The sequence below is a fragment of the Pseudopodoces humilis genome, chromosome 10 (assembly GCF_049639895.1).
Source record: "Pseudopodoces humilis isolate 2021_Gansu_Grassland_sample_001 chromosome 10, ASM4963989v1, whole genome shotgun sequence".
Taxonomy (NCBI): domain Eukaryota; kingdom Metazoa; phylum Chordata; class Aves; order Passeriformes; family Paridae; genus Pseudopodoces; species Pseudopodoces humilis.
The window spans coordinates 12,537,942-12,560,519 of NC_142209.1; the positions used below are offsets into that span (position 1 = coordinate 12,537,942).

The 22,578-nt window shown below is 38.3% G+C and overlaps 1 long non-coding RNA gene across 2 annotated transcripts; it reads right to left on the minus strand.

Annotated features, from left to right (window-relative positions):
- Positions 1-2,044: 2,044 nt before the first annotated feature.
- LOC148183679 (uncharacterized) lies at positions 2,045-12,059 on the minus strand. 2 transcript variants are annotated; one of them, XR_015773388.1, is made up of 4 exons: positions 11,933-12,059; positions 11,255-11,372; positions 3,437-3,600; positions 2,045-2,733 (listed from the first exon to the last, which is right to left on the minus strand). It is a non-coding gene; the product is annotated as an uncharacterized LOC148183679 (long non-coding RNA). The 2 variants fall into 2 exon arrangements; XR_015773389.1 differs by lacking the exon at positions 3,437-3,600.
- Between the last annotated feature and the right edge of the window lie 10,519 nt (positions 12,060-22,578).

A 22,578-nucleotide genomic window follows, 5' to 3' on the forward strand; every position in this document is an offset into this window, starting at 1 on the left:
AGGCAAGTATACGAAGACAAATAAAAATGACAGCTAACAGGACAGATTTAACTGTGCCTTTTGTACCAAAGTTTGAATTCCTATTTACTCAGTTCTTACAGTCAACATGAACAGGAAGAACTCACTGGGCCAGAAATAGTAATTTTTCCCTAACACATTATCAGCCACATGCACAAACCACTCCAGCTTTTTCTTCTTTGCATTTTCTCTTCTTTTGTTGGTTCTAATCACCTTGATCTTCACTTACACCTGCCCCAACCCCTCTCATCTTGCAGTATGTTTAATAAATGGCTTTTCAGATAGAACTCAAACAGCAAAGAAGATTTATAGTACAGCAAGTTTCATTTGGAGAAGGTGTAAATTTATTTTTCCAGTTACATAAAATTTAGGTCAAGCATGCCCATAAAACTGCCTACAAGCAATACTGATTGTACATGGATTGCTCTATAGAAATTTAAAACAGATTCCAGATAACTTTCTTCCATTTTATTTATTATAAAGGAAATATTTTGTTTCATATCTACCATGGTAAGAAATTACTTCAAATTAAATTCATCACTGTTCCCAGCAGTTTTAGACATCCATTTCTTCTTTCTGAATGACAGCCTCAAGGTGGTCAGCAGCATTTCTAACTCCAGGAAATCAGGCATCACAGTAATTGAGTGTGCATGCTGTAAAAGGTCCTTAGACCTTTCGAGTTAAGCTCCCAGTGTGTCACACCATGCAAACAGGCCATTTATTTAGGCTTCACTCATCTCAGCAAATTTGGCTTGCTGTCACCTTGAAGGACATCCCAGACTGATGGTGGCTCAGGGCTGTCCCTGTCAGTGCAGCACTGGGAGAGACAGGTGTCTTTGGGAGTGAAGTGCGCAGGAGAACCGCGGTTCCTCATTACTGCGGCTCGGACAGCAGCTCATTCCTGGGGGAAGAGCACACAGCACCTGCCATTCCTGCAGCAGCCACATCCTCAGGACTGCAGGGTAATTTACAGACACTAATTTACACCATTTCTCAGTCTGTCAGGAAAGAAAGGACATTTGTACAAATCTCATTGTTGAGGCTGAGCACCTCGGACACTCAGCTTTAAGCCTAGGAGAGCTTCTTTGGCTCACCAGCAGATGATGTTAGATTTTCAGTTCTCAAGTCAGTATCACTCATTAGCTCACTTCTGTTAAGACAAATATATGTGTCTGAAAGTCCAGTTCCCACACTCTTACACTGACCTTCAATGCTTTGCCTGTTTTGTTTTTGGCCTAGTAAGGAGGCCTGTCCCCACTGGTAAACTGGCTAGTTAATTCATAGTCATGGTACACCTACCATGGCTGACTCCCTCTAGTAATGACTTCATTTCCCTGAGGAAAAATGTCACTTTATATGGAGTTAGTTTGTTCCCTTTATGGAGGAGGAATCCAAAGGCTGCTCCCATGGCTGGGCAGTGTCAGGGATGGGCATTACCTTGGTCACAGAGCTCTGCTGTGACCCACAGCGCAGCCCAGCCGCGCTCGGGAGGAGCGGAGGGTCCCTACCTAAACACATCTCTTACATCTCTGGACTAGCTCTCTTCACAGCACAAATCTCATCAAAGTATTTACAAAAGCAGTTCTGTTCACCAGGCCAAATGAGGGAGGAAAACATGACAATTTTTATATGCTTTGACACTTATTTGGGATATGAAGTAGGACTTGGGAGATTCACAGGCCTCATCCTGGCCCTGTGCCCAGGAATGAATTACACTCTGAAATACTAAACTGCACTCTTATGGCAAATGCTAAAACGCTGTTATTATAATAGCAATGCAATATCATGATAAAGAGCAGAAAAATGACACACAGCAGAGCTCATAATCTGAAAGACAAAAGCACTGTAAAATATAACATTAAAAATATTATCCCAATTAAGTGTTTCCCAATATATGGTCTAGCTTAATAACACTCATAGTTTTTCAACAGAATATACCAAATACCAGCTCAGTTGATTTTATTGGTATTACTGAATAATAATATGCATTACATGACTAGGTAATTATGGAACTGGATATTTATGTACCATCTAAAAATTAATACTTATGTCATCAACTGACTCACAAAAAAAATTTAAAATCCTATAATTATGAGCCTGGAACACTGCTTATTTGCCAGATTAAATCAGAACAAGAAAACACATTTAAATTGAAATATTTTATGCCACAATGTAGGATGATATTTTTATTAAAGATGAAAATTAGAAATCAGTGTATATATTGCATCAAATAGATAGGGATGAAAGAGCAACATAAATTTCAGTTTTGTGTTTTCCTTTCCAAACTGCACTTAGAAAAAGCACAAAGTCACTTTTACAGATAATATAGACAGATGCAGATGTAAATACGGATGCATGACTATACCTGAGATGTACATTATATTTACAACCATGCCTGGAGAGAATATAGCGTGTCTAGGCAAGAGCTTACACACTGACTGAAGCAGTAACAGTCAGAAAACAATACAATATGCAACATAAGAAAACTACTCCCCTGTTAGCTTTCCCAAAATGGAGGTATTTCTTCTATCTGGAACAAAATTAGTCATGCCTCGCAGAGGCTGCAGCCAGCCAGAGAGACTGGGACAGCCACAGCCCCCAGTGTCCTGGCAGCTGCCACCACGCAGTGCAAACAGCAATATATTCATCCTGTCGAAACTGTGCAGCTCTCAGCAGATAGTCCTGAGAAATCCTAATGTTCCACATAATGGCCACCTGAATAATCAAAGGAACCTTTGTAAAAAAGTCAAGCAAACGGTACAGTGTGGCAGGCTTTGTAAGAAAACAATCTTTGTGTAAACAGCTCCTAAGTCATTTGCCAAAGTTTTGTGCCACTGTCTAGCTAGTCCACTTGGTGGCACAGACTCAGGAACATTTTGTCCATGATTGCCACCTGGCCACCTGGGAATTAGGGGAGAAAAGCTGGGGTGACTTATTAGATTTATTACAGAAATACTGATAAGTAAGCAGATAGCTATAGCAAGTCTAGAAATGCTAATTAGGGCTTTTTACAACTTCTTTTCTAATTTGTATTCTTTTGGAATACCTTAGTCATCTGCTACTAAATAGGAATTTCTCTGGCCTGCCAAATAACCCATTTAAAATAGCATACACCCACATATATTGAAATAGAAATTGGCACCATTTTCATGCCTGGATGTCTTGTCTGTGTGAATCCACCTATCAATATTAACAGCTAAATTATCTTTCACTGACACTATTGGGCCCAGCCCTATAAAATTTCAGAGCCCTTTTACATGGTGTTTCACTAAGTTACAGAAAAGGGCCTTTGGCATTTCAAGTAATTAATTAGATATCTGTTCAACAAATACTCTTCTGTTTCCTTTCTACATAAGCAATGCTGTCTATTAACTTTAAAAAGGGCATTAAAAAACTGTATCTGAAAATATTTTTATACCAATAAGAGCTGTAGAAGAACTGACTGAATTATTTGTGTACCCAGTGATGCTGAGAATGTGTGAATGGTGGGAAGTTTCAGCTCTGTTTTGCTTCAGTCAATCCCAAACTATCAGACTCAGCAAAGAGCCAGTACTGGAGTCAGTTTTGGAGAAGTGTAATGATCTGTGAAATAGGAAAGGTCAGATTAGGTAATTCATTATACAGTATAGATTTACACTCTGACTGTATGAATCTCTATATATCTATAGATTTAGATCTACAGCATTTATCAGCACTTCGGGGTGCATTCTTCCATTCAGATTTATAAAGACTGAATAAACACACAGCAATACTTCAAAGAAACATAAAAAGGTCAACATTTTAAAATTGTCTCATCAATTTGGACTTTCCTGCACTTATGGAAATTACTGATCTAGAAAGTCACATGAAAATTGTTATGAGTAACCCTTTGTGAGTTTTTGCTTCAAAAAGTCTGTTAATGCTAAACAATGGTTACTTTGGGCTGTCTTTTGGCAAATATACATGAGATACCAGAATTTAATCAATTTTAACAATTGACATTAATATAAAAATCAGACTGGGAGTATATTGAGTAAGTGATTTACTTGTAAATGTTGTAGAATGATTTCTGGTTTTTTCAATTACTGTTACAGACTTGCCAGGAATCAAGACTAATCACAAGCTTTTAAAGAATATAGTTCTACACTTCATTTCAGTAGTAGTAAATTCAGTTAAAGAGCTTCCCACTTTTCTCCTTCTCTGTGTTTCCAACTTCCTGCTACTACTCACAGCCTTTCTGAGCAGATACAACTGTGTGGGGTGCTGTACAATTGACAAATGGAATAATGTACAGTTAAATAGAAAAAAAATCAAAAACAAAAAAATGGGGGAGAGAGGGAATATAGAACATATACAACTTGATAGATATTGCCACATAGACACAAAAACAGCCATAAGTGTCTCATGCCAAATAAATGAGTGCCATATTTATATGGAATGAGACACTTATTTTGTTTTTAAATTAAGTTAAACAGAAAAGAAATATTTTGGAACATGATTACAACCTTGAATTATAGATTCTTTCAGGCCTCTATCTTGACTGTAGTAAAGTTAACATGGCACATGGAATATAAATGCTAAAGCAAGAACCACAACAGTGGGATTCAACAAATGGACTTCCTCTTTTTTTGGAGAAATTTAAGAGAACTGCCTTTAAAAAAAATAAATAAGGATGTTACAATAGCTATGTAAGAGAAGATCGTGGATGATCTCTGTGAGATGGATTATCTGATGATCCAGTGAGCTACTGATGGATTAGGCTGAGTAAATCTAAACCTGTTTGGGTAAGGAAAGAAGCGTTACAGGGATTGTCTGAACTCCAGCAGTCCCCACAGTAGTGACCTCCAGAGTGGCTCTGCTCTGCCTAGGTGTCTGTCCAACAGAAAAAGCAAATCTCAGGCAGGGGACTCACCCTGTCCCAGCATGGCTTACAGAAATCCAAACAGATTGGAATAACCACAAGCCAGATAATCTTGGCAGGTATTAGACACCAGATAACCTGACTCTTACTTCTACACAGTTATGTCTGGCTTTTTAATCACTGTGGTTTGTGCTTGCGTCGTGCTTGCAAATAACAGCCATCTTTCCTAACCACCGCCTTTTATTTTACAAATACACAGGAGTGAGTCAGAGACTTCCATATTTCCATTTTATTTTAACATCAAATAGAGTAATCCAATTGTTTTAATGGCATTTTTTTGTTTGCTTACTTTCATCCTTGGAGATGCAATAGTAGTCCAATGAGAATATTTTCTTTGTCTACTCAGCTTCCAAGTCACTACATTAAAATACTATGGATAGAAATATTTCCAAGAGAACATATGAAGACAACAGCTTTGCCTTTCTGATTATTTATGTGGTATCTGAGTTCTCTTCTTTCTAAAATAGTTATCCTTTCTTCAGAAAGTATTTTCTTGAATAAATTATCCAGGCCCATCCATCTAATTTCAGCCAGAAAGGCTGAAATAAATACCTTTCACGCTATATTACAAAATTACATGGACTGTAATTTAGAAGATAACTATGAATTTATACAAAAGATCCATACAAAAAAGGCACTTTATTAGACAATTTTCTGGCTCAGTAAACCATCTTCAAGAATCTCCAAACCTGTACTAAGTAACCAATTGTTGCTGTGTCACTGACTCATGGCAGACAGCTTTTACTGCATTAATATTCTAAAGATTCTTCCATTATTTCAATTTTACAGAGTCCATCCATCCAGTATCGCTTACAATAATACTGAGATGCTATCCTAGCATTCAGCTACAAGTTCCAGAGGTATTAAATAGCTTTTCTCTTGTTAATAATTCATTACAGAAGCTGAAGTTGCCAGACCATATCCATCATGTTCTTCACAACCATTGAGGCCAAGGCCTGTTTATGGGAATAAATGGTTTACCAGCTTTACGGCTACTGTGTGGAAGCAAAAACCTGTATAAATAGTCAGTTTTCCAGCTCTATTTCTATCTGTGCTGTCACACCAGGGTGCAGCAGCCAGGTCACTCCTGGAGAGTGGAAGACATTCTCATGATCACTGTTGATAACAACTACACATATTACAGAAGGTGCTCAGATAGCATGAGGAGGAATGCCCAGCTGGTGCTGGTTACTTCATCACTCTTTATCATTGACCAGTTGTGGAAAATTTAATTCTATTTTTACTATTTGGGGACTATACCAAGCATAAATTCAAAGACTGTATTAAGTGTAGTCAATAACAAGATGGAGAATAGGCAATTTAAACCCTTAAATAAATAATCCCACATTTTTGTTTGTGAATTTAGTATGCAGCTTCTATAAAGGTCTACATTTAAATACGATAATACTTTTGAGGGGACTCACTTTTTCTGCTTGAGAGTTGGATCTCTGTTTTGTATACTTTAAAGTATTTAAATGCTTATAAAATATCTTTGGGAAAGAAAATTCCCACTAGAACTTGCATATTAAGTTCAGCTTTTCTACTGAGAATATTATTAAATCCCACTAAATCCTATTTCCATTCAGTCATCAGCAGCTCTGTGCATAAATACATAGAAAGAACGCTATAAGGGATTATGTTTGTGAAAGAATATCAGCCATCCTTGGCTATTTCCTTCGTAACAAAATAATGATGATTCCTAAGAAAAATTAGTTTTAATTTCCTTAAATCAAGAAGTTACTGATAATACCATTTTAAATTACTTAAATACCTTTAAGAACCTTAGAAAGATCAAACCACGAGAACAACTCCTGGAGATGAGCACTTTTTTTGCTGTAATTTGCATAATGGCCAGGAATACAGAATAAGGGATTATACCAGATTTGCCCCCAAATACTCTGAAAGCTGAAAATTAAAGATGTCATTAAACATATAGAATGATGTATGAAAAAAACCTTTTATATTTGTTTAATACAGTGTGAACTTATCCAACAGGGAGAGAAATTTCTTCTGAAACACTTCTGACAGGTGAAAAAAGAAGATGCAAGAAGTAAAATATTCCAATAACTTGTTCTAGAAAGAAAATATTGGGTTTGGTGCTATTCTTTCTTTTCTCTAAGGTGTCCTTAAAAAGTGTTCAATTCAGTCCCAACACTGAAACAGCATTTTCTTTTGAATAATGCCCTGGTAGTGACTGCACAAGCAGCCTATCTTTGCTGCACAAGTAAAGACAAACACACAGAGTCAAATGTATTTCTTGTTTCCAGAGACTGTAGGTTAAGAAAAACTCAGTGGATGCACATTTAACCAGTCTAGATTAAGTCTTCAGCTTTGTGAGGAATTTCTTTATAGTATTTTCTATGTTGATTTTCCCACGATTAATTTTCATATTTTACATTTTTAAAGTACCTCTGGAGTTTCATTTTGATAGCTGATATTAACAGCCTTTTCCTACATTCTATAGCAATTCCAAATGCACTCCATGTATGGCCATATTTAGATTCAAACAAACTGTCCCATTTTCTTCACACTGGCTAGCAGCAAGTATTTCAACTAATGCTTGGGGGATCTTTCAGGGACTTTATGGTGGTATTGATAAGACAGAAATGGTGGATTTTTGTGCCTTTGTGGAATTCACTTGACACATGACTGAAAATTACAAGAGAGCACATCATACCACACAGGAAAACCATGTAAAACAGTCAATCAGATAATTCAAGCAACATAAAAGCAAACCTGAATTGAAGCCAATGTTTTTTGTTGAGCCTAGGTAACAACTCAGTGTGTGTCATTGGAGATAAAATCCTGAAGGGAAAGGAGGTTTTTGGCTCTAAAACACTAAATTAGAAATGAAAGAGATGTGTCCATGTGTGTGACTTCAAGAGCAGCCCTCATCCTCTTGTGTTTGTCTTAAAATGTTCTAGAGGCACCTGGATTTAGGATCATTTCCTTCAGCAGTTCCCAAATTGATGCTACTAAAAACCCAAAGTACAGCAGCTGACAAGATGATTGACAGACAAGACACAGTAAACTGTGTGGTCTACAGACTATTTCAGAGTGTGATGGTTTAAAAGCACTAGCTAAAATCACCAGTGCACTTACTCATTTCTTACTGTGAGATATGGATTAGGAGAAGGGCAAAACAGGCGTAAAACTTAAAAGGATATTAAAAGTTATTAACAAAACTACAAGAATAAGAAACCAGAATGAAACCTCCAGAAACTCTTCTTTCCTACCACCCAACCATTCCCTTGTCTAACTGACAACATAGAGACAAAACCTGGTGGTTAAAACAGTACCAACTATACAATAGTCTTTCATCAGTCTTTGCAGAGAAAGGAGTTCTCTTTTGTCATTCCATGGAGACTTCTCCACAAGAAAACAGTTTTCTCATGGCTTTTCATTCTCATGATGGCAGCTGCCCAGAAAAAAACTCTGCCATCATGCCCTCCTCCCATTTTCACACCACTCTGAGGTGTGTTCATGGGCCATGAACTCAAGGGGTACTATTTTAAGTTCAAAGGCAAAGGTTCTTTCCATTTGTCTCTGTGATCATCTCTGGGAACAGAAGTTCTCTCTTTTTCTCCCTGAGGGCCAAGGGTCTTCATCAACTCTCACTTCTCTCTCTGTTCCAGCATCTCATGGGATCACAGCTACTCCACCATCTGCTCAGCTTCATCAATGGATACCTTTGCTCAGATCTACACTTTGAAATACTTCATTCACCCCAAATACTCTTTTATGAATTAAAGGAGTTTTTCAGAACATTACTGTCATCTCCATGGCCTTACCAAAAGAATATTTCAACTTATTAAAGCATCTCCTCATTCTCTTTCCATCTGAAGCTTGACTCCTTCTGCTGACTTTGATGGTTTAATGTTGTCTCTTTACATGTTGATCATTCTCACTTTCCTTTCTCTGGAAACGGATTAAATCTGCAGGTCTCATCTGGGTAGTGAAAGGGTTAAAATCTGGCTCAAGCTGTGGCAGGTATTCCTGGTGTTGGGATTTCAGCTCTGCAGCGCTGGAAAGGCAGTGAATGCTTTTTCAGCCCAGAGCCATCTGTGCAGGCCATGGTGGGGCGAGAGGGTATCGGTGAGACGTCAGCAGCCATGGCCCAGCCCAGCCTGGGGCCTGGGACAGGCTTCAGACACCCCGCTGGAACAGGAACCGGAGGCTTCCCGGGAGGGCCGCAGCAGAGCCCGGCCCCAGCCCCGGGAAGGGGGAAATCCCCACAGGCTCCATCCCTTCCCGGGAGCCATGGCAGGCCAAGCCCAGCCCCTGCATGGGCCTGGGAGGGGAACGGGAGCCAGCTGGAGTTCTGCTACCTTTCAAAGCTGGAAACAAAGAGAGCTAGAAGTTCCCAGGCTTAGGTTTAAAAGGTGGTATTCACAGAGTTGATCTCACTTTTTCAGTGGTGAACAACACTGTCAATTCTCAAAAATGGCCAGCTATTGACCAGGTCTCAAGCAGAGAAGAAACTCCAGGCAGCCTCTCTCAAAACCTTCATTTCTGTGTTTTCTACTTTTTTTCTTAAATGCCAAACCATCATACAGAGTTCCATACCTTGGCCATCACTGATCATGAGGATAAATAAGACAAAGAGATAAAATATGCACTCTAATGTCAATTATATTCATAAAATGAAATGTGCAGTGAAGGTTAACTAACACTGAAGTTGATTCATTCACTTCAGTGCATTGCAAAACCATCAGTTATGATTTCTTTAATAGAGCTCATTTACCCTACAAGGTGTCTAGTTAAATTAAGTAATTTTATCAAAATATAGAGTTAAACGGTAGTTGACTGAATCTAGGTCTTATTTTCCAGTGCTTTAGCTCAGACAAATGTTTTTAATCCTCCTGTCCTAAAGCTGTGGCATTTTTCTACTCTGACCTTTATCAGGCATATATGATGGATAGACACTGCATTGACAGTACTACCATACATAAATTTAAACTGCCACAGCAGGAAGAAAAAACAATGTGTTAAGAGTAGTCAGAAAAAAATACCAAGTACTGTATCTGTTCTTTTCCCTTCTTTGAAATAGAAGAGTCTGTAGCTGAATGCACTTAAAATACCCATCTTTCTTTAAAAGATGACATGGAAAATATTTTGAAAATCAGAGTGCCACAATTCTTTTTCACTTTTGGAAAAATGAAAGGGAAATTTACAGTATCTATATGAGTAGATAGAGACACAAACTTATTATTTCCTCCAATAAATGCTAAATATGATTGAAAAATAAGTGTTATTTTGCTACATAATATCTGGCAATAGACAACATCTATTGTTCAAATTAAAAGGAGAAATATTTAGCAGTGTTTACTTTAATTCTTTTTTATTTATCCAGTAGTTAGTATCGTACGTCAGACAAAAAAAGCCAAAAAAACCCAACAGAATAAATCCAGAATCAATTTTTCCTGTAACAAAATTAATTTCTAATTAATGAGACTTTCCTGCACTCTAGACTGCCAGAACTAATTTGGCTTTTTGCACCTGCATAGTGTCTTTCCTGCATTTCTGTGCTTTGATACAGAGTGGCAATAGAATCTCAGGCAGTTTAAAATTCACTCTGGAAAACAGCAAAGAGAAGAATGAGTACCGACTTTAGCTGTGGAACAAGGAGTGCTTTGCAATCATGTCCTCATACAGCAAAGGACATTGGGCGAGTCACCCTCTGTCCTTTCTTCCCTCATGACCCCCAGGCTACTCCAAGTGCTGGTGTTTTTCCCAAACCCATGGTTAGCCTCTCCAAGACAGGATTCCTTGCACACACTGAGCAGTAGAGTAGAAGTGTGGTGAACATTACACCCTGGAATTCCCGCCATTGCAGAGAAAAAAAGGGATAAGAAGATGAAAAAAGAGAAAATAAACACTGCCTTCAATTCCCATTTATACATACAAGCTGAGGGGTACAAAAGGCAAACCAGATCAGCTAAATGAATGAAAAACAGACACCACATACATGTGCCACATCATCCCTCCTCCCAGTGACACCGCCTCTCGCTCCTCCTGTCCCATGAACACAGCGGGCCATACTCAGCTTTGTCTCATTATCTCTCCACCTATTTCAGGAGATCAATAAAGCCACTAAAAGACTCTTTGTTCCCTACTTTCCTGCAGCTAAACACTGGTTTACAGTCACTAGAGAAGTTCTGTCAGTCTCTGTGCAAGTTCTCCGGTTCTACATGATAAAAGCTCTTGTTATAGATAGTGAAAGATTTAGTTATGCCTCATCAAACACTGCAGAGAAGTTGGTAGTCTCTGTGAAACACAGCATAGTGTTAAGCATAGATTAAAAATAAACAAGTGACAAAATTGAGCAATGCCTACCTGTTTTTTAGGACTTTTAATTCTATTTACATTTCATAGCTGTGGCTGTAGAGCATGTATTCACTTACTACCTTTTGGGATATACTGCACAGATCATCTTTTGTCCACAGAAACAGACCTGTGGAAATAGTCACAGGTTATTGTAATTATATATCACTTACAGAAGTTTTCTTGCAGCACATGGAAATTATTGAAGTTATGTCTCATAAGTAAATGAAAATGCTGCCCCTGAGCAGACTGTGGCATTAAAATTGCACTGTTATTTTTCCAATAAAATAAAAAACTGAACACATGATTTTCTGATTCCCTTATTGAGAAAGAAGAATAAATTTCATTCTTACTGCCAATTTACCTGCTACATTTCATAGACTAATATTTCAAATTCACAGCATTTCAAATGTGTATACATATGCTTATTGAGGCATAGACTGAAATTAATATTCAAGATATAAAAAAATTAATTAAGCATTTCAAAAGCTTAATATTCATCTAGTCTACATTTGAAAGATAACAGTCCATGTCAAATTAACAAAAAAATTAAATTCTGTTCTGTCCCCATCAGCATTTAGAAAAAATAGGGAGAGTTCAAAATACTTTTTAGATATTCTTGGCTGATGTCTATTGTCTACTTCCCCAGGCATTTGAAGTTTTTTGAAAATTTAAAGCCATTAACCATACCTGCAAGCCTGTTTGCAGACTCAGGCTGGATATTTGATAAAAGTTCTGCAGCACAGCAAATCCCTGAGAACTCCTCCTGCTTTGTCCTGTCAGGAAACACTCTATGTACACGTTGCAGTATCTGCACATCAGTTCAAGCACAGCTCCAAGGGAAACAAGCCTTTTGTTATGCACCTGCAGGTGACCACGGGGTGCACTGATTAGATAATAAACTTCATCCTCAGGTGTCTGATCAAGCTGCAGCCTTCTAAGCATTGCTAACAGGTCCACTGGCTAAAAGCTGCCCCACCCTTGGAAGAGCAGAGATGCCTGAAGAGAAATATTCCATGTCAAATCTCTTAAACTCCTCACTTAAGAATCAGAGGGCTTTTTTCAGATGGCAAACTTTATTTCAAATGCTTAAATCAAATGCTGTGTATTAGAAGTCACAGTTAATTATGACTTCATAAAAGAATTTTCAGATATGTATAGAAACAATACAGAACTGATTCTCTAAGGTAGGGTGGTTACCCTGCAAAGAAATCAGATCCATGAAAAACAAATATGTAAAAAAACACTGGTTTGGTATCTCTGGAAAAGCCCCTCTGCTGCTACACATACCTGTGCATACTCACACTATTCTTCTCATTGTTCAAATCTAAAATCGTGTGAAGCAATATCATTAATATCCATTAACATTACAATAGACATAAGATTTTTTTGTAGATAAAAATAACATACAGAAATACTTTAAAATAACCCTAAGCAGTAATATTTTAACAAGTAGCTTACAAGCTTACAATCCTTCAAGAATATATCTCAAACAATAATTCAACAGAGTAAACACAAAGGTCTAGGAAAGTGACAAAGTGTTTTATAACAATAACATAGCTGTTTGAAGAAACAAAGCAGCCTGATAGTTCATTAATTTAAATAGTTCATTAGCTTTTTCATAGGGAAAAAAATCTATTAGCATTAGGAATGTAAAGAACACTTAAGGGTGAGGGATGTCTGCAGTCACACTGTTAGCAAACGGCTGAAACCTCTATTTAGAGCTTTCTCAGACTTTCCCATTTGTGCCTCAGCTATGCATATATGCCAACAGTAATTATTTTAGCAACATACAGTGTCTCCTGGGTGCCTGATATAACACAAAATACCCATTCTCATTCTTAATCAATGTTTATTCATTTCCTCTCCATTTGCACAGTTGAATGAAATGTTAGTTCTAAGCATAACAAGAACTGTTCCAAACCTCCAGACAAAAATCTTGCCTTAAGTACAAAGTAAAGGAGTCTTTAACAAGGCATTTCAGAGACATCTCATCTCCAGTGTATTGCCCAGAAAACTACTGCTTCTCAGATCTGCTCATTTACCACATACACAGGCTCCTGTATTTCATTGTTCCTGTTCTTTGTTCATCACACTGGTACCGAGCTTTAAGAGGCCAAACTGATTCCGAGCTTGTAAGGACATTTCCACTGATTAGACTACAATTATATGAGCATAGGCTCCCTCAGGGTGTAGGAGAAGCACAAATGTGCTTCTCTAATATTCCATTCAGTTTTCCAAGTCTGTAAAATCACAGGCTGACAATGAGTAAGAAAATAATTAGAACAGTACATCCAGGATCAAAGACAGGGATTTAATCCATCTTGCAGCATATATTGCTTCTTGGATTAGTTACAGGTATAAAAAAAATGTGTCTAAAGCAAATAAAAACTCTAAATTTTTATATGTTCATGATAGTGATCATGTGTGACACTTAATCAAAATCTGTCCAACTACTGACATCTCACAGAGTCAATGAGAGTGATTTAAAAGCAAAAATTTTGAAATATCTACTGAAAGTTTTCAAATATCGACTGAAGATATTTTGTTGTTGATATTTGTTTCCATTGACATTTCCTTGTAGACAAATTTTAAATAATTAAAACTAATAATAACATCCAACTTTACTATCAAGGCAATTTACCTCTGTGTGAAGTGAATTGGACATGTTGTTAGCACTAGCTGGGAGGCACTGTGCTGAAAGCAGCCTTTGGTATAGCACTTCTCATTTATAGCAAATATCACTGCTAGAAAACCTTGCTACATACATAAAGCACCTCTGTCAGACTTTGTCCCTTTAGGACAAGCAGAACAAGTAATGCAAATGCATTCCTAGCCCTAGACTCCATGCATACAGGTTAATTCAAAGAGGTCAAACACTGCCAAATCTGAATGCAGCCAGATAGCATCTCATTAAAGAAAGGCAGTTTTAGTCAGTTCTGCCTGGAGCCATTCCACCCCTTTAAGTAACTAACCAAAATTATTAACCTACAGATGTGGTAGCCCTAAACTCTGCAGCTATATGAACTCACCTAATCCCTCAGAATAACAGCTTCAGGGACCTCTAATCTTAACTTTGGTGCTGCAGTTCCCTGCCTAGGGATAGCTGAGCTAAACTGATCCCCATCTGCACCAGTACAAGGTTCAGGGCACACAAATATGTCAAGGTGTCTGCTCATGGCTGTGTTTTGGGGAGAGGCCCCTTGAAAGGTATTGCAGAACTATTTAAAACACCAAGAAACTGAAAATAAGTTCACACTCAGGAAGCTATATATTTTGCTACTTATTAAAGGGATACAATTATCAGAGAATTAGAGGAAAATAAACATACAGGCACAATTCAAAATTTGCCTGATCAGTTATTATGACCCACCAAACTGTCTCACACTGCTTTCCATTCATCCAAGCCCAGAAATAGTTCATGCAGACAGTACCCATGCCTATTGTGCCCAAGGAACAAAACCTGTCTAATGAACAGCCATTTAGATGCCTCAGCTCTAATCTTATTTGCATTAAGAAATGCTTCTTCTATTCTTGGGGGAAAAAAGGTATGAAATAAAAGCAATATAGTGCAATAAATGTGAGGATTAAGTAGTACTTTCAATCTACTATGAAAATATAGGATAGCGATGGCAGTTCTGAAGGAAGAAATTTTATAGTGTTATTCTACAGCTGAAAAAAAATATTGAAACTCTCCTGCTGTGAAAAAGAATTATAATCAACTTTACTAATGTGCATGTTGATACAAGTCACAGAGAAGTAGAGGTGTTAGACAAATACGTGAACCAAACCCTACAGGCTCTGGGAATTCATCACATGGGCTGTAATGCTGGATCTAATTTGCAGCATCTTGTTCAAGGAAGATGAGAAATAACAGGGCAAAGCCCAGATCATCACATCATCTGAAATCTAGAAAATCTGGCCTCTTCTTGAAAGAGTTTGGTTTCTTTACTGTATGGGAGAATAAAAACTTGAGGAGACAGATGATGACAGGTGATTATGAAACCGCAATGAATGAGATAGAAGTTAACTCTGCTCCATGTTCATTGTGGGAAGAACAAGTAACAACCTTAAACGGCAAAAGGAAATTCAGGCCATGGAAAATATTCTCACTCAAGAGACAAGCTGCTTCAACTCCCAACCCTCAACTATCTTTCTGTTAGTTGAGTAAGTTAAATATGTGGCCAACTCTCACATATTTTGAAGTGAATGAGTTAGTAAGAAAAAAAAAAATATATTAGGAATGAAAAAGGTACATAGTTCACTAAAGACAGCAGCAAAAAATTCCACCAACTTTTATAGTTTTAGGATTTTTCCCCTGAAGAAGATTCAGTGCTGATATAGCTGTTTCCCATTTGATAATGTGCAAAAAGAGGTAAGAGTAAAAAATATTTTAATGAGTTCATAATCTCCACAGCAGAAATAAATGTTACGAGCAGTAGTTGCAGAATATATATATTTACTCTTTTTTCAGCCAATCAAAAGCAATTCCATAGTGCTTAGTGTAGCATCAGGTGGTGATGGTAAGGTGATGCTACCTTCCCAAAAGCACCTCCAGGGAGAAGGGCATCTGGGCAGGCTGCAATCAAACTCACACTCATAAGTGTGCCATGGTTAGATGTGCAACAGCAGAGAGTCAGGAAAGGTCTTTGTCCAGCATTCCAGCGGGGTTTATTACAATCGCACGCTGAAGGGGTCCAGGATTATATATGGGCTTGTGGGGGCGGATCCAAGGGTCAGGGTCCAATAGGAACAGGGTAAAGTGGTGTATTGGAGGGGCAGGGAGAGGGAGAGCCAATGGGATAACAGGGGCAGAGGACTGCACCAAACTGGGGCCAATGGGAAAACAGGAAAGGGAGAACCTGGTAGGAAAAGGACATAGAAGGTAAAAAGGGGAGGGACGGCCCACAGGTCAACTGGGTACATGACCAGGGGACAGCGAAATGGTGGTACAAAGAACTATGGGAGAAGATTTTTTTCCTTCTGTTCTTATGTGGGGGAAAACGTCTCTGTGCTTGAGCTTCACACATTAGAGGCCTCCTTCCACACCATTACTGCCCTTGGCTCCAGAGCCTCCACAGCTTAGAACAAATACATTCACTTTTTTCTAAAATTAGAACCATATGTGTGGTGGGTTTTAATACTGGCACTTACTCATTTCTTGCTATGAGATATGGATTAGGAGAAGGGCAAAACAGGCTTAAAACTTAAAAGGTATAAAGAAACTTTATTAACAGGACTACAAGAAGCATCAGAATAAAACCTCCAGAACACTTTTCCTCCCCCTACCCAACTTTTTCCTTTCCCAACTGACCACACAGAGACAAAACCTGGGACATTAACGCAGTACCAACTATACAATAGTCTTTCATCAGTCCTTGTGGGGAGAGAAGTTTTCTCCTCTCATGCCATGGACACTTCTCTACAAGAAACAGTTTTCTCATGGCTTTTCATTTCCATGAATAGCAGCCACCCAGGCAAAAATGTTCTGCATCGTGAAATTCCTCCCATTTTCACAGTCCTCCTAGAGGTGTGTCTATGGGCCATGAACTCAAGGGGTATTATTTTAAGGATGAGTTGTTCAAAGGCAAAGGTTCTCTTCATCTGTCTCTGTGATCATCTCTGGGAACAGAGGTTTTCTTCTTCTCTCCCTGGGGGCAACGGGTATTAATCAACTCTCATCTCTCTCTCTGTTCAAGCATCTCATGGGATCACAGCTACTCCAACATCTGCTTGGCTTCATCAATGGATGCCTCTGCTCACATCTGCAGTTTGAATACTTCATTCCCCCATACTCCCTCATGAATTAAAGGAGATATTTCAGTATATCATTGTCCATCTCCATGGCCCTACCAAAAGAATATTTCAGCCCCATTTGGCATCTCCTCATTCTCCTGTCATCTGAGGCTTGACTCTTTCTTTGCTGACCTTGGTGTTTTCATGTTGTCGTCACTCTGTCCTTTTCTCTCCCTGGAGAGAGGAACAAGGTCTGCAGGTCTCGTCTGTGTAGTGAAAGGTCAATACCTTGCCCAGTGGCCACAGCAGTCACGGTGTTGGATTTCAGGCTGCGCTGGGCACCTCCCTCACCTGGCAGCTGCTGGAAAGGGGAGGTATAAGGTAGGTGAGATGTCAGCAGCCGTGGTCCAGCCCAGCCTGGGGCCAGGACCTGCAGCCTCCATTCCTCACCCAGGAGCCGCTGGGGTCCGGCCTGGCCTCCCCCAGGGCACACAGGCCACAGGGGAGTGGGGCCAGCCCCACCAAAGCTCCGCTACCTTTCGAGGCTGGAAGCAAAGAGAGAGAGTTCTGGGGCTTGTGGTTTAAAACTGTGGATCTCACAGAGCTGGATCTAATTTCTCAATGGTGCAAAATGTCGTCAGTTCTCAGAACGAGCCAGCTATTGGCCTAGACCAGAGGAAGTTCTGAGCAGCTTCTCTTAAAGAAATGACATAATTTCTTACTTTTTTCCCAAATGTCATATGTGAAGCCACCACAACATGTGTGTTTTGAAACATATAAAAGGCAATTACTATACTGCTTAATAGGTTGCATGTGGATTATGCTAATTTTTCATATTTTTCCATGACCTTCCATGAGACAGCAAGTGTTAAGCTAAAATATACAGTTTTGAAGGCTGATAACCCTGTGCTGCTGGAGTGGCTTTTCGCTTTATGGTTCATCTTACATAAAATCCAATTTTATTCAGTTTTCTTAAGTGCCCAAAAAGCAATATCCTGGTAAGAACATTGTTGAAAGCAGTAATTGAATGAAACAGCTATGAATCCTAGCCCTGCACTCATCTAGAAAATACAGGGCATCACAGAATAATTGTCTTCACTGTGCAGTTACCTCAAAAGCAATATTTTACAGATAAATGCAAAAACACAGGGTGAAAAAAACCCTTTATTTTTCAGAATTATTTGGACAAGAGCTCAAACAATGCTCTGTAAGCTTTGAAGAATTTTGCCCCCCAATTTTGTAAATTTGCTATCAGACAGTTTCAAATCAAATCAGGCTGAAGATTTGTACCTGGGCTATTAGTTCAAAACTGATGGGATTTTTGTTAGGGTTAGGGTTTTCAGTTACCTATCTTTCTGAATTTAGAAGGAGAAAAACTTCTCCATCTTGGGAGCAGATTTAGATATACATTGCCAACAGTACTTTGATTTGATTTTTTTTATAGATATATATCTTATTTTGACAGTACAAAGAATTTTTGGATAATAAATTGACTAATGCTAAGGTGGGAGGTTCTCAAAAAGCCAGTAACAAATGACAGCTAAATATGAGCATTAACAATTTTTGTAGACTATGTCACAGCTAAATACTTGATCGAGTACTCAAAAAGATCAGCAACATGGTGACACATTGTGACTGCATAATGCAACTTGGTAAGTGAAGCAATGGTTTCCATTTACACCTATTTTATTATATTAAATTAAAATAATTAAAATTAATTAAGTTAATTAAAATAGAATGAACAGATTGTATTGATGTATTTAATCCACTGTTGCTATTCATAAAGCAGACGTATTGGTAAAATCATGGCAAAATTGGATTCTGACCCAGCATTTCCTCCTGAAAGTTGTAAGGCAACTACAGCAGTGCTGTAGCAGCTGCTGAGGCAGAAGCTGGTTCTGACGGGGGTACGCATGAGTGGAGACAACATCCAAAAGTGCCCATGGGTCTGCATTCAGAGCAACTGCAGATTTGAGAGTTCGAACACTTCTACAAGCCTCCGCAACACTGGGACTGCAGTTTTGAGCTTGTCCCTCCACCCCAGTTATGATGTTCTTATACCACCTTCCGGCTATGCTGCTCCATACTGGTATTGTACTGGTGAATAACTGCTCATTCTGTGTTATGTTTGGGCATTACAAAGAGTACATTTGAATGCTAAAAAAGCAGAAGAGAATGGTGCTTGCAGATGTTTAAATGCACAGCAAATACCTCTGTGGGTCACATTTAGGTTTTCTGGATATCTTGTTAATTACAGCTGAGAACTAGGCCAAATTTCAGATTAACATATACTTCTGTCTGCTTATATATAACAAAGCCTCCCAGATAACAAGTGTTTTTAATTGAAAGTTAGATATTAAAAGTCTTGTGGGGGTTTTCTTCCCCCTGCCACCATTCTTCGCCTGTAAAATAGGACAGTGATCATTACTGCTTCCACACTTTTGTAAAGCTTAGACTCTGTCTGAAATTATCTGAGTTTACAGAGTTTTACTGGACAAGCTTCTTAATTTTGAGAATATAAACACTACATCTTCAACATTTCTTTAGGAAACATCACCTCTCATTAATTTCAATATAGTATGCTGTACACTGATTATACTTCCTAATATATTTTGGCCAAAGTTTTTCACTTAGAAGAGAGATCCTGCTGAAAAAAAGATTTTAATGAATATTGCTAAAATATGTCTAACCATTCTATTGAATTCAGGCAATAAAAAAAAAAGTCTTACTATAGTAAGCATTTCATTAACTCTTCATTGTAGATTGCCTTCTTTAATCAGTAAATTGTTGACACATGGAGCAAATTTATTCAATTTATTTAAACTTAAGATCCTTTTGATTCAAAGTTATTTAAATTTCTATAGTTATATATCATTTATACAGTTTTTATATATAGTCCATAGACTATCTCCTTACTGAGGTACAATTTTATTACTGTGTGTTAGAAATAATTAGTGCTGCAATGATGTTATAGGAGCACACACATACTTGACACTAATGGATTTGTTTTCACTGCTGTTAGGGATCTCTCTACATGATCTGACAGCTTTATTCTTCAACTGTATCCAGACTAAGAGTCAGTTCTAGTACCAAGTGCACAATTCATTTATTTCTAATGAGGTGTTTAATCAAAATATATTTGATATCTTAGCTGTGGAAAGTAGTACTGAATATAATGCAAGCACAGACTCAATGAGCCAGAAAATATCCTTACTCTTCCTCCCGAAATGTTTAGGAAGCAATAGTTTCAGACCATGAAAAACCAGCCCTAAATTGCAATCCCAATCCTAGAAATTTAAAACGCCATTTAGATAAACAATAAATTAAATTATACCACAAATAAACTGAAGTACCAGCCAGGATGTTTTACATACCCAGACAATTTTGAGTCCAAAAATTGGAGGATGTTGTAAGAACTTCAGAACTGCAGAAGCAACACAAACTTAGAGCTGTGTTTGTTGTCTTAGGAAAATATTTCCTGAGTTGGTATTATACTGGCACAATATTCTGCACACTTATCACCAAGGCCAAAGAGTTCTCCACGACAGAGAAATCTTATCCATTTCTAAGGTAGCAATGCCTCCCTTTGCAATGAAGTGGCCTGGCAGGAGAGCATGAGGCTGTAGCAGACCTGTGTGCACACCAGCTGCAAGGAGGTGGTTGGCAGGAGCTGGAGCAGGATGAGAAGCCTTAGAGTCATCTGGGCTCCCATTTACATATTCCTTTGCAGGCAGGATGAGAATTGGCAGATAACTAGTGGGAGAGCACAATGTTACTGTCTGGCTCCTCTCTGTTTTAATTTTGGTCAAGCTGAAAGGAGCAAAGTATAAAGGAAACACAAAACTTGCACTACAGTCTACAGAGTATATTTCAATTCACCCTTACTGCACAAGCAGTGAAAGGAAAGGAGCAGGTTGCTATGGGATTTTTACAAAGGCAGATCTCAGACAAGAAACTGAGAATAAGAAGCAAGATGAGAAACTCTTAATTCTGCACTCAGTTAAGTAGACAACACCGTATCTACACATTTGCTAAGAGAAGTTACAGATCTACACGGGTAGGGGCTCTTTGGCCTTTAAGGTTCCTCCCAGCACAGCAGCTAGAGACACAAGCAGTTGTAAGAGTCAGGTTCTGTGTGTTCTCCAGATCCTGACTGCTGCATCTGCCTTTAACTTCAGCAACATTTGGCTGTAAAAATACTTCTCAATCAAATGCTGCAACATGACACTAAAGGACAATTTTAAATGCTCTACAATATGCCGCAGATGTCTTAATTTTTGGTCCTTTATAACACTATTTGTGTAGCTGATCAAATAATGTTAATGCATTTACTTACTAAATGGTGTAAAAATATTATAAAAGTAGATGGTACAATAGACTTTGCTATAGCATAAGTCAAGTTAAAATTCAGTTCTTTAGCATAACATACTGTGTATATTGTTTCCATTATACCTATACAAAAAGCTGCCTGACAGAGACTGGTCAGATCAATGTCTCATTCTAGACTGTGGAAGATGAGAGGATAGCTCATCTCTTCAACACAAGTTTTTCCAAGCTTTGCAGGTTTTTGTTTCTCTGGATGCCCTGCACAAGTAGAGGGAATGAAGACACCCAAGGCTAATTGCTTGTTCAATAGTTAATTTTCCATGAATAGTGCAGGCACAGAAATGGATGGAAAGGCAGCGGCAACTCAACACCAGTCACAGCAGCCTAATGTTGATAAAAATACTTATTTACAAGCAAATTAAACAAGTTGAAAAACACACATCAACAGAAAAATGTAAATAGTGAGTTTCTAATGTGGCATTTGACATTTTCAGAATGATACAAAGACAAATATTTTAAAATGTGCTTAAAAATATAATGCTGGCAAAAAGAGAAACCACTTGGCATGAAAATTCTGTAGATGTTTTCAGCTACAATGTTTTAAAAACAGATTAAAATAGGGATGGCAGATATGATCAGATATGTTGTCTGTTGGTTTTTACTCCTTTCACTACTTCTCTTTGCTGAAACACAAAATCACTCAGCAATTCATGTGTTTTATAGCATAATCTGTCCAAAATTAATAGGGCTATAACCATGACTCAGCCAGCTCTCCTCTGTTACTAAATCTTATTCAAGTATCTCACCTGCTGAAGTCGCGGGCACAACTAAAGTCATACTTTATTACAAATACATCTAAGGTATTAGAAAATCTAAGGTTAGAAAAATCCTTAGCATCCCCATCTACTCCAGTATGGATGCCCAAAGTAAAAGAAATTCTGATATGTGGAGTTCATTCAAAGACATTCCCAAATCCCACTGGGTATTGAAAACCAAAGTCTTTCCTTGATGTAATAGACAAGATCAGAAAGCAAAAATGAACTGCCATTTGCACAGCAAAGAAAAACCAGTTTGGAGGACAGTCTCATCCCCTGTGAGATGCTTGCAAGTGTGCACACAATCTGTAGAGTGGAGGTCGGAGTTTCATCACCCCTCTGATGTGTGTGAAGGTACAAGCGCAGAACCTGAACTGCAAACACAAAAACTGGGTTGGTCCCATCTGTATCTTACAGTAAGGGTGACCATGGTAATAGATCCTTTTTCCAACTCTCCAA